Below are 11,310 nucleotides of genomic sequence, written 5' to 3'. Positions count from 1 at the left end.
CGCAAAGATATAACGCCATTTTGTCTGGGCACAACTTGTACAGCTCGATGGGCAGGCCGTTAGGACCCGTAGCTTTACCAGAGCGAATGGAGCGAATAGCTAGTGCCACCTCATCCGTGGAAAAGGCCGCCTCCAGACTCTCCCTATCAGATCCAGACAGACATGGCAGGGCGATATCACGAAGCAAAAGGCGGGAGTCCTCCTCAGGCAGATCCAAGACCGGAGCATATACCTTGCGAAAGTGCGAGGCAAACTCCTCCACTATCTCCAGTGGATCAGTCACACATACCCCATCCTCACGCTTAATCACAGGCACCACACGACTCAATCCATCCCGCTTGTCCAACCACGCTATCAGCTTCCCAGCCTTATCACCCACATCATACAGACGACCCATTTGTTCCCGACTCATAGCCTTCGCAGCATTCGTAACCAGGGCCTTATAGTCAGATTGTTTCAATTGCAGGATATGCAACTTCTCCCGCGTAATTCCTGTATCAAGTTCTCTCTCTAGAGTGTCCACCTCAGCCTCCAGCCGTTCGACCTCCTCATTGTGTCGCCTCTTCGCGCTAGCGATAAGCGAAAGTGCCTGGCCCCGCACCACAGGTTTAAAAGCTTCCCAGAGGGACACCGAGGACGAAACAGAACCCACATTCTCCGCAAAATAAAGGTCTATAGTTTTGATTAACCCCCCTCTAACCTCCGGAGTCCGGAGATGCCAGGGATTGATTGGGGCGACTCGGCCCCCAGCGTTCAAGTGGAGATCAATATGAATCCACAGCGGGGAGTGGTCCGAAATGCCTCTAGGCAAGTGTCGGACCTCTCGCACCGTCGCGGCCTGGGCAGCGGGCACAAGAAGATAATCAAGCCTAGCCAGACTCCCATGCGCCCCAGAGTGAAAGGTGTATTGGGCCAGACCCGGGTGCAGCATCCGCCAACAGTCCACCAGACCAAACGTATCCAACAACCCACTGAGGCCAGATTGGGATGATGTGAGCGCCCTGGGAGGGTGTCTATCCAGCGAACCATCCGTGACAGAGTTAAAGTCCCCTCCCATCACCAGAAGTCCCTCGGGTAGCCCAAGCAACAATTTACCCAAATCAGCAAAGGGGGTAGTCTGCAGGCCAGGGGGAAGATAAACCGAAAGGACAAAACAGTTCTCCCCTCCCATCTACCAACAATTACAGCATATCGACCCCTCTCATCCAAAATCGTGTCGTCTATCTCAATGGGAAGGGAATTACGAAGCATAATACCAGCACCCCTGGAGCCCGATGTAAACCCCGAGTGTGCCACTAGCTTGTAGCCCCTACGATTCATTGCACGAAACATATTTCCAACCAGGTGCATTTCTTGCAGAAGTATGACGTCAGGAGAGTGGGGTTTCACATATTGAAGTGCAATTCCCCGCTTTATCTTGTCCCCCAAACCATTGACATTCCAGCTCAAGATCTGCAACCCTCTACCCACCATCCCGGAAATAGAAAATCGGGTCCTCCCACCCCCATGAAGGAAACACAGAAATAGCAGCAGTACGTAGCCTCAAATGCAGTATAAACAAACTAGAAAAAACCAAGCCCCCCACACCCCGAACCCTTGAACAACAACCCCCCACCCTGCACCCCTGCGAAGAACCAAAAAACCACCCCATTGCAGCGTGCCTGTCGCCCTACCCCAATAACCAGAACTACGAATGAAAAGGAAACACACCCCCGGAGGAGGAGAAGTCCCGAACCCCCCCGCCACCCCAGGGTCCCAGTTTTAAAAGTCATTGACCCAAAAAAGAAAAATCAAAAATATCGTAACACGATACAATGTCACATATGCCGGTGCCTCTACTCCTCCTGATCCCGTTGGCTTCCCTCGGCACCACCAGCGTTGTCATCATTGTCTCTCGGCGTGGATAGCGTGTCCAACCAGTCACTAGCCACCTCAGGCATATCGAAGAAGAGCATCCGTTCATTGTGTTCGATTCGTAGATGAGCAGGGAAAAGCATAGCATACTTCATGCCCAAATCCCGAGCCTACCCTTCACCCCGGAGAACGCCAGTCGCTGTTTCTGCACCAGGGGAGTGAAATCAGGATAAAAGTTAACGGAGGTGTTCTCAAACCTGGTGGGACCATTGGTCCTCGATGCCTGTAAAATGGCGTCTCTGTCTCTATAGTTGAAGAGCCACGCGATGATAGGCCGCAGGGCCGTCCCCTGTGTCCGTCTCCCGCCCGGAATCCTATGGGCGCGCTCCACGGCAAAAAGTTTGCTCAGGCCTTTAGGGGCTAGATGATTAACGATCAAGTCTTCCACAAGAAGGTCCGTCGATTGATCGGTCGACGTTTCCGGAACTCCTATAATGCGAATGTTGTTTCGCCTAGCACGACCTTCAAAATCCTCGAGGCGGCGGGCGAACCGTTCACCGGAGGATCGAAGGGTGCGAACCTCGGTCTGGAGCTCGGACACATCCGAAGTGAGACTGGCAGTCTTAATGTCTAATGACTTCACTCTCTCGTTGGTTTTCCCCAGATCTTACCTGATTAGGCCCACGTCTACTGCCACGGTGTCGATCTTGGCCGCCAAGGTCTCATATTGTTGGCCCATCGATGACTGTATGCTGGCGATAGCTCCCATAATGTCACGAAGAGTCGGTTCCTCCGGTTCCTGGGCACCACCACTCATGCCCTCCGAGATTTTCCCGGTCCCACTCGGCCAACCCTTGCTCCGAGCAAATCTGTCCATGATGGAAGCCTGAGTTCCGCCACCACGAGTTGTAGATTTGACAGACCGCTTGTCTCCTTCTGACCGAGCCGCCATGGTGGATAAACTGCCCCGCTGGGGCTTCCGAGATCTGGTATAAATGGCTCCCTCGAAGGAAAACTCCACAAGGTGTTGAAACACGGGGCACCGTGGGGTTCAGACAGCTATGGTAGCCAGCAGGCTCGAGATCAGCTATCTCGAGTCCTCGCGACCATGGAGGAACAAAACCGAAAGTAGGTCCCGGGCATCCTAGTTCGCCGCAGGCCGTTGTTGTTCAATTACTTTCGGGGCGCACCCAATGCCAAAGGTCCGGAATGAGCCACGATGTAGGCCTTTGGGCACCAGAGGGAGCAAGTTGGGCATCCAGCGTCCAAATCAAATTCTGAAAAGGGTCTTCCAGATCAGGAGAGTCGCGGCAAAAAGAACCCGTCGTCAAAACCAGGATTAGTGCCAGGATAGTCGATGGAGGCAGCGAGGGTCTCGGGAGCTCACAGCTCATGCGACCATCTTGGATGCGCGCTGAGCTAATCAATGATTAGCCACTTGCGACAAGGTGCCTGGCGGGATTTCAGGCTTGACAAATAGTGGGGTTAATGGAGATGGAAATGATGAAAGGCCGGCTGTGCGTACCACTTTGTATCAGACCTTGAGAGTAGTGCTTGTAACCGGGGAGGAGTAAAGGCCCCAGGCCCTGTGAACACACTGGAGCCACACCTCCCTCCAAATGTGGGATCCCGTCACTGTTTGGTCCATGAAGACCCAATGCTTTTCGGTCATGGGATGGTTTAATTCCACCAGAAATCTAAGTTGGGTGGCCTGGAAGTACCTCAGGACATCAGAGACCACCAGGCCCCCTTCCTGTTTTGTACGACATAAGAGCTGTTTCTGCTGTCTTGGTTTCGTCTTCCCTCAAATGAATCGGTCTATGGTCTGCTGGAGCTTTAGTAGTGTCCCGGGTGGAGAGGCAAGCGGCAGTACCTGGAAAACCAATAGGATTCTAGGGAGTATATTAATTTTTACCTTAGAGATCCTACCCAGCCACGACAGGGGCAACCATTGCCAATGGTCTAGGTCTCCACAGATCGCTGCTTTAAGTGTAGAGAAATTAGACTTGGCTGTCCTAGCGAGAGACCGGTCCAAAACGACACCCAAATATATGAGCGCCCCCTCAACCCATTGAAACGTATATTGTGCTTGGAGGGTAAGCTCAGGGTCTGAAAGTGTGGTGAGATTCAGGGTCTGTGATTTAGATAGGTTCATCTTGAAACCGGATGCTGCTCCAAAAGCTTCAACTTCAGAGATGATCGCCTCTAGCGAAGAAAGGGGTTGAGCGATAGAGAAAATGATGTTGTCAGCATAAAGGCTGATGAGATGCTGATCCCCCCGAAAATGTTACGCCAACCACACAGGGGTTTTCCCTTAGCCTCTGAGCAAAAGGTTCCATATAGATGGCAGACAGGAGCGGGGAGAAAGGGCAGCCTTGTCTTGTGCCTTGTTCCACACACAATCCCTCCAAGCTCACCCCGTTCACTCGTACCATTGCTTTGGGTGTACTGTAGATACTGCGGATCCAATTCAGCAACCGGCCTCCCAATCCAAAGTGCTGGAGGGTCGCAAACAGATAAGGCCAGTGCACCCTATCAAACACCTTCTCCGTGTCCACAGCCAACAGTAGTGCCTCTTCTCGGGATTGTTGAACTTTGTCAATGACGTGACAGAGACGTTTGTCTGTCCCCACATTTACAGGAAGGGATAAACCCTGCTTGGTCAGGATCGATCAGGCCCGGGATCAGGGGATTGAGGCGGTGTGCTAGGATCCCATTGAAAAGCTTTGCGTTGACATTCAGCTGTGATATCGGGCGATATGAACTTCAGAGCTCAGAGTCTTTTCCTTGTTTCGGGATCACAGAGATGGAAGCCTGAAGCATGGTGCCGATGAGCAAGCAGGTCTCCACGAAGGAATTGAACAATCAGGTTAGGACAGGAGCTAATTCTTTACAAAAGGTCCTATAAAAGGCTGCACTGAAATCATTGGGTCCCGGACCTTTCATGTGCTTTAGTCTGGCAATTGGAGCGATCACCTCCTCAGTCTTAATGGGCTGATCAAGCGCATCAGCTTCGTTAGGTGGTAGTGGGGTGATCACAGCTGACTGGAGATAGGGAAGTGGATCGGGGACATTCAGGTGGTCTTTTGAGTATTGGGTTGAGTAGAACGCTTGGAATTCTGCCGCTATACCAATGGCTTCTTGTGCTACTCTGCCCGTGTGCAAACGGATGGCTTTAACTGTGTTAGCGTGCTGAGTGCTACGCAGGCAGTGAGCTAACATTCGTCCCCCCTTATTGGTGTCTACATTAAGCGGAGCATGGCTTGTCCAGATCAAGGTGCTTAAGCTGAGTGCAAGCCTGTTCTAATTCCCACCAAACTCAAGGAGCACCTGTGCGTTTGTGAATGGAATAGGGCAACCCCTTGGAAGCAGTGAGACAGGAGAACTCCTACCCCTCTCTTCCTCCCCTTCACAGACGATCAGAACTGCTGAGGGAATATCCTAGAGTGCATTCTGTGGGTATCTTGGGCCAGGAGGTGCGTTTCCTGGAGCAAACAGATATCCCCTTGCGAGTGTTCCAGGAGGGAAAGAATCGCTGCTCGTTTAGTGGGTTTGTTAAAGCCCTTTACATTTATGCTAAGAATTCTAACCTCCAGGAGATAGACGAGAGGGATAGTGTACCTGTGACAGGGAAGCCATCCCAAGTAGTGGTGAAGACATACACAGGCATACAAGCATATTTGTTCAAAAAATGTAGCTGTCGGAAGGGGAGTCCCAGAGTCTTGCCCCAACCCCAAACCATAACAAGAAAGAAAATAATGGACCAACGGGTCAGAGTGTCTTTCAAGTAGAGAAAGTCTGATTCCTGTGGGACAGCCAAGGTGATGACGGTCATCTCAAAACAGGTAGGTGCCAGACCTCCTCCCCTACCCATGAATCATACCCCCATACATAGCCATACAGTACCTCAATGAGAGGGATCCGAAACTTGTAGTTCTCCACCTGAGAGGGAGCGTAGCACCTCGGATCTCTCCTTTGCCATGGTCACACGGTCAGGTCGAAAGGGCGTAGATCTTAGGCCACGCCTTGGCCCTTGGTTGTCCCCCTCTTGGGCTTTCTCCTCCAACAGGGATCGTCGAGAAGTCGGGTCGGGGGGTGTAATCTCAAGGATTTTGTAAGCTTCCGCCAGAGTGCATATCTGCATTGTCCTGCCATTAAGTAGAAAGATGAGGCGAAATGTATGGCCCCAGGCATAGGATATTTCACAGGAGCGAAGGTGGCTGGTGATCAGACGATTGTCCTCTCTCTTCATTAGTGTGGATGCAGCTAGGTCCTGAAAAAGATGGAGGGAGTGGTCGCGAAACTGGAGCCCCTGGTGTGCCCGATCTGCTTTAAGGATCGCTTCTTTTTCTATAAAGTTGTGGACACACACCAGGATGTCCGCCCGGTGGTCTAGGTAGTGCTCTGGGGGGGCCCGACTCTGTGGCATCTGTCGATCTTGATAGTCTTGGGGGAAGATCCCCCAAGGATGTTCCGGAACAGCTCCTTCACGGATCACGGACATAATATCGATTACAATAATATAGAATTACCAAAATATCGAGGAAAAATATAGAATACAAAAATATCGAATCCCTATCTTTAACAGGTATGTCCGAAAATATTGAATCAAAAATATTGTTTCAAAAAATATAGTTAGTCAAAATATTGAATGTCTTAAAAGTTATTTAAAATTAATGAACTAAGAAATATAACTAACTAAAACATACTTAAAAATACTTAAATGACCTTAAAATTATTAAAGTTATAACAAAACGTATAATTTTATTATTTAAAATATATATATATTAACATAATATTAATAAAAAATATACAATATTTTTACCGTAGGATAGCGGGAGGTTAAAATGTACTATTAGCACTCCAGTGAGTGCAACAGTACAGAAAACGTTGGATAGCGTAGGGGTAAAAATTACTATTCCCACTCCAGTGAGTGCAACAGTAGGGAAAGCGTTGGATAGCGTAGGGGTAAAAATTACTATTCCAACTCCAGTGAGTGCAACAGTAGGGAAAGCGTTGGATAGCGTGAGGGTAAAAATGACTATTCCCACTCCAGTGAGTGCAGCAGTAGGGAAAGCGTTGGATAGCGGGAGGGTAACAATTACTATTCCCACTCCAGTGACTGCAACAGTAGGGAAAGCATTGGATAGCGTAGGGGTAAAAATTACTATTCCCACTCCAGAAAGTGCAACAGTAGGGAAAGGGTTGGATAGCCATGTGGTAACAATTACTATTCCCACTCTAGTGAGTTTAACAGTAAGGAAAGTAAAGATTTAATAAATTAATAAAAATAAATTAAATATCAATACCAATAAAAAATTAACTAAAACTAATTACCAATTTAATATTATGTAATAATTAATCAATTAAAAATACAAATAAATATTAGTTATTAAAACTAATTACCTATTAATAAAAATTAATTACCAATTAACAATATATTAACAATAAATGAAAAATCAATGCAAATAAATAAATAAAAATAATTTACTTAATTACAATTAAATTACTTCCCACCCTATTCCCGTATAAACTCACAACCCGCTACAGAAAATAAATTAATAACATTAACTTAATTATCAATTAATAAATTATTAAAAATTAATTACCAATTAACAATTATTCAATTACCAATTGAAAATTAATTAACAATTAATTCAAAATGAATACCAAATAAATAAATTAACATATTTAATTAATTACAATTCAATTACTTCCCACCCTATTCCCCATTAAACCCACAACTCGCTACGGAAAATAAATTAATAAAATTAACATAATTATCAATTGATAAAAATTAATTACCAATTAGAAATTAAGTAATTACCAATTAAAAATTAATTAACAATTAATTCAAAATGAATACCAATAAATAAATTACATATTTAATTACTTACAATTAAATTACTTCCCACCCTATTCCCCTATAAACCCACAACCCGCTACAGAACTAAAACGCAAAATTAAATTAAAAATAATTAGTCATTTCTAAAAATTAATATTTAATTTAATATAATTAAATGACTTCCCATCCTATTCCCCTATAAAGCCCCCGCTACAGAATTAAATTACGCAAAAATTAAATAACATAAAATTCATTACTTAAAATAAATTACAGAACAAAGTACACTTTTCACAAATATACTAACATACAAAACACTTCGAAATTATTAAAAATTTGATATATTTTAATACCTATATTATATACTTCGATATTTTGGCTTTCTATATTTTGACTACGATAATATGGCTATTCTATATTTTGAATTCGATATTTTGTCTGTTTACCCTCCTGCACATATCCCTCCAAGTCCGTTCCTTCATCCCTGTTGCTGCACCCCTAATGCAAATATCATTCCTCAGGGATCTGTTTTTCAAGTCCTCAGCATGGGCCTGGAGGTCAAGCTGCTGATATTGTAAGTAAATGATTCCCTGCTGGAGAGCCTTAATCTCCTCATCCCTGGTAAGGAAGCCCTCCTTCAGCGCAGCCACCCTCTCTCCCACATCATCAATGTCTCTCCGTGCCTCTCGGAGCTCAGAAATGAGGTCTTTTTTAACTGTTTGAATATCTTCCCATAATGAGGCGAAAAGGGCCTCCATGAATTTGCGGGTGACACCGCTATCTCCTCCTTCTATTCCACTCATCAATTGGCAGCCCTCCCCTGTGGTTGTCTCTTGTTGACTGGCTGCTGGGCCCTTCAGGAGCATATCTTTAACTGAATGGTCTTCTTTAGCCTTGCCTGTTGCCATATCCACACAGGGTTTCAATGAGGTAAGTAGCCTCAGTGAGAGGGTGCTGGAGGTGAGTGGGCCAGCGAACAGGGCGCTCAGGTTCACAGGAGTCCAAGATTTATTAGGGAGGGCAGAGCAGGCCTCAGCTCCCTGGATGGTGAACACCGGAAGGTCACGTTAAGTGTGGTTGGTCAACAGTTGCATATGATTTGCAGGCACCCCTCCCAAAAGCCAGATGCCTGTTGCATGAGGGGGGTCTGCCGAAAGGGATCCAGCCAGTCTGCTCGCAGCCACTCCCTCATTGCGAGCTGCTCCACCGCAACCAACTCCTTGTGCCGTCTAGGTGAGCTTTCGGCGTGCTACAAATATGCTGTGGACCACTTGGACTTGTATTTTCCCCTGGCCTCCAACCCACAGGTCAAGTTCCCAGAGAAGGATCCAAAAGCCTGTGTCTGTGCCTCCACTGGGGGTCGAGATTGCTCTGCCCCAGGGATTTGCTTCTAAAAGGGCAGGAGAGGGCATCTCTCCCTCTATAGGCCAAATGGTCTCTGATGCACCGGTGCTGTTTCTAGGGGACCAGCCGGAGGGTACTACACGCCGGGAGCAGGAGTTTTAATCACTGGAGGATGGGAGCGGGTCACAGGAGGGGGGTTCACTACAGGCATTGCCCATCCACTTTAAGAAATGCAGTGAGGCCTATCTGCCTCCTGGTATAACGGCCCTGTTGTTGGAGAGCGGCGGGTGTCCCCATGAGTGTGGGAGTAGCTGAAGACTGAGACGCAGCTGGGACAGGACTATGCCACTTCAGGATGTCACGGGGGCGCATACTTAACTCAGGTTTCTGCCGGTACCTCTGGTAACCACAAGGCCCACTGGAGCGCTCCTGCCAGGGTGCCGTGGTAGGCATGTCCCAGTCAGGCCCCAGTCCAGAGGGCTTAGATACGGCAAACCTCCCGTAGCTGCGAGTCAGGCGTAATCCGTGACCTCAAGAGAGAAATAGGGGACTCAACCTCTGGCCCGCATCTCAGTCGCAGATATTGACAAGTGCGTGCCATTCAGTTCGCCGAGATGCACCGTCTGCATGCCGGGGCTGATACTCCCCCCGTGTGTAGGATGTAGAGTGGAGGGGAGGCTATTTTAAGTGCTAAAGTTCCAGGCAGGGACGGAGCTCGCAGCAGGCACATCTTCTCATGCCGCCATCTTGGACACGCCCCAGTGAACTGTCTTTTAGCATGAGAAAATATGCAAGTGTAGATTTGCTCATGTGAAAATCTGAGTGTTTGCAAGTTCCCTTTCCCTCCAACCCCTTTTTTCCAACCCTGGAAGAAGTTTTATGTCTGCCATTTTCAGGAGTAAATTTCCAACCTTTCTCAGTAGGGGAAAAAATTAGAGAAGAGTTGGTGAAAACCCTTAAAACATGCATATTAGTAGGTTTGCACAGACTCAAAAGGGCATTTCATCCGTGGAACTATTGCTTACCGTTACCTTGTAGAGCTGCGGAAACGTGGCAACATAAGGGAAATGCTAGTATTGAAACACTAGTTTAGAAGGAACCCTAGCATTATCAGAGAGGCTATGTCAGACCTCTTATATAATGAGATTGCTGCCATAATTTGTCGTTGCAGTACATGGCACAAAAGGGACAAGTGAAATTGGTTACAGGACAAGTAGATTTATGAAGCAACCTGCCCCTTGGATAAGTAGATGTTTTATTAAATTCCTCACCCCTGGCCCAATAAAAAGAAGGAAGCACATCCTACCAGCATGGACAGTCCATGTTTACAAGAAAAAGGGAAGAGAGATGTTGCAATTCATCCTGGCTATGAAACCTTACACAATCCGTCAATTAAACTTTTGCCAATGGACAGACCAGCCAGGGCCTATCAGTTCTTGCTGCAACAAAATTATGACTAGCGACAGAAAAAGTGGATACAGGAATTCCGTTGCAATTAGTGGTTAAATTAAAATTACCAACAAAAGTACTTCAAATTTTAGAACTCCTGATTCTAAATATTTATCTCCATCCTAGAGCAGGCCAACAATGGCCAAATGTCATCAAATGACATCAAATTAGTCCCCTATTTAACCACATCTTTATCCTACCAAATTCTTATGGTATTATATTATCAAGATGTTTCAAGTTAAACCTATTGTTGGCCAATACAAATAATTTATTGCCCAAGAAGATAACATTTGGAGCATATCGCATTTAGCTCAATTCAGTTTATCACATGAGTTAGCGGGTACTTCATAGCTGACTTTCAACAGATAAGCTGATACGTTACACTCACAATGCAAGATTGCAAAAAGGCTTTTTAGATTATAACATTATAGCAATCAAACTGGTGATTCTCTTCCAAACAATTAAGATTGACCATCGTCTGGAGAGTGTCCAGCATCTCCAAACAATGATTTAATAATAAGTGAATACTTGGTTCTGCACCAATGGACATTTTTAATATAGATAGATTCAAAAAGGCCAAGAGGATAAAGTGAAGTACTGCTCTCAATGCAAAATTTGAATGCTGGATTGAAAATAAAATGCTGCTCCATCTCTCAAATTTTCTTAAAGACTGTGGTTCAGTGATTCCGAATTGGGTTCGATAGTGTTGAAACCCGATTTTTAAAGATCGTCGGAAATGGACGATTTTGGTCTCTACAGACCGCAAATGGTGAGTGTAGCGTGTCTGAGTGTTTCCGTATGAATCGATATAGGAGAACACT

The sequence above is a fragment of the Lissotriton vulgaris genome, unplaced genomic scaffold, assembly GCF_964263255.1.
Source record: "Lissotriton vulgaris unplaced genomic scaffold, aLisVul1.2 SCAFFOLD_764, whole genome shotgun sequence".
NCBI lineage: Eukaryota > Metazoa > Chordata > Amphibia > Caudata > Salamandridae > Lissotriton > Lissotriton vulgaris.
Note: the sequence above shows the minus strand (reverse complement) of the source record.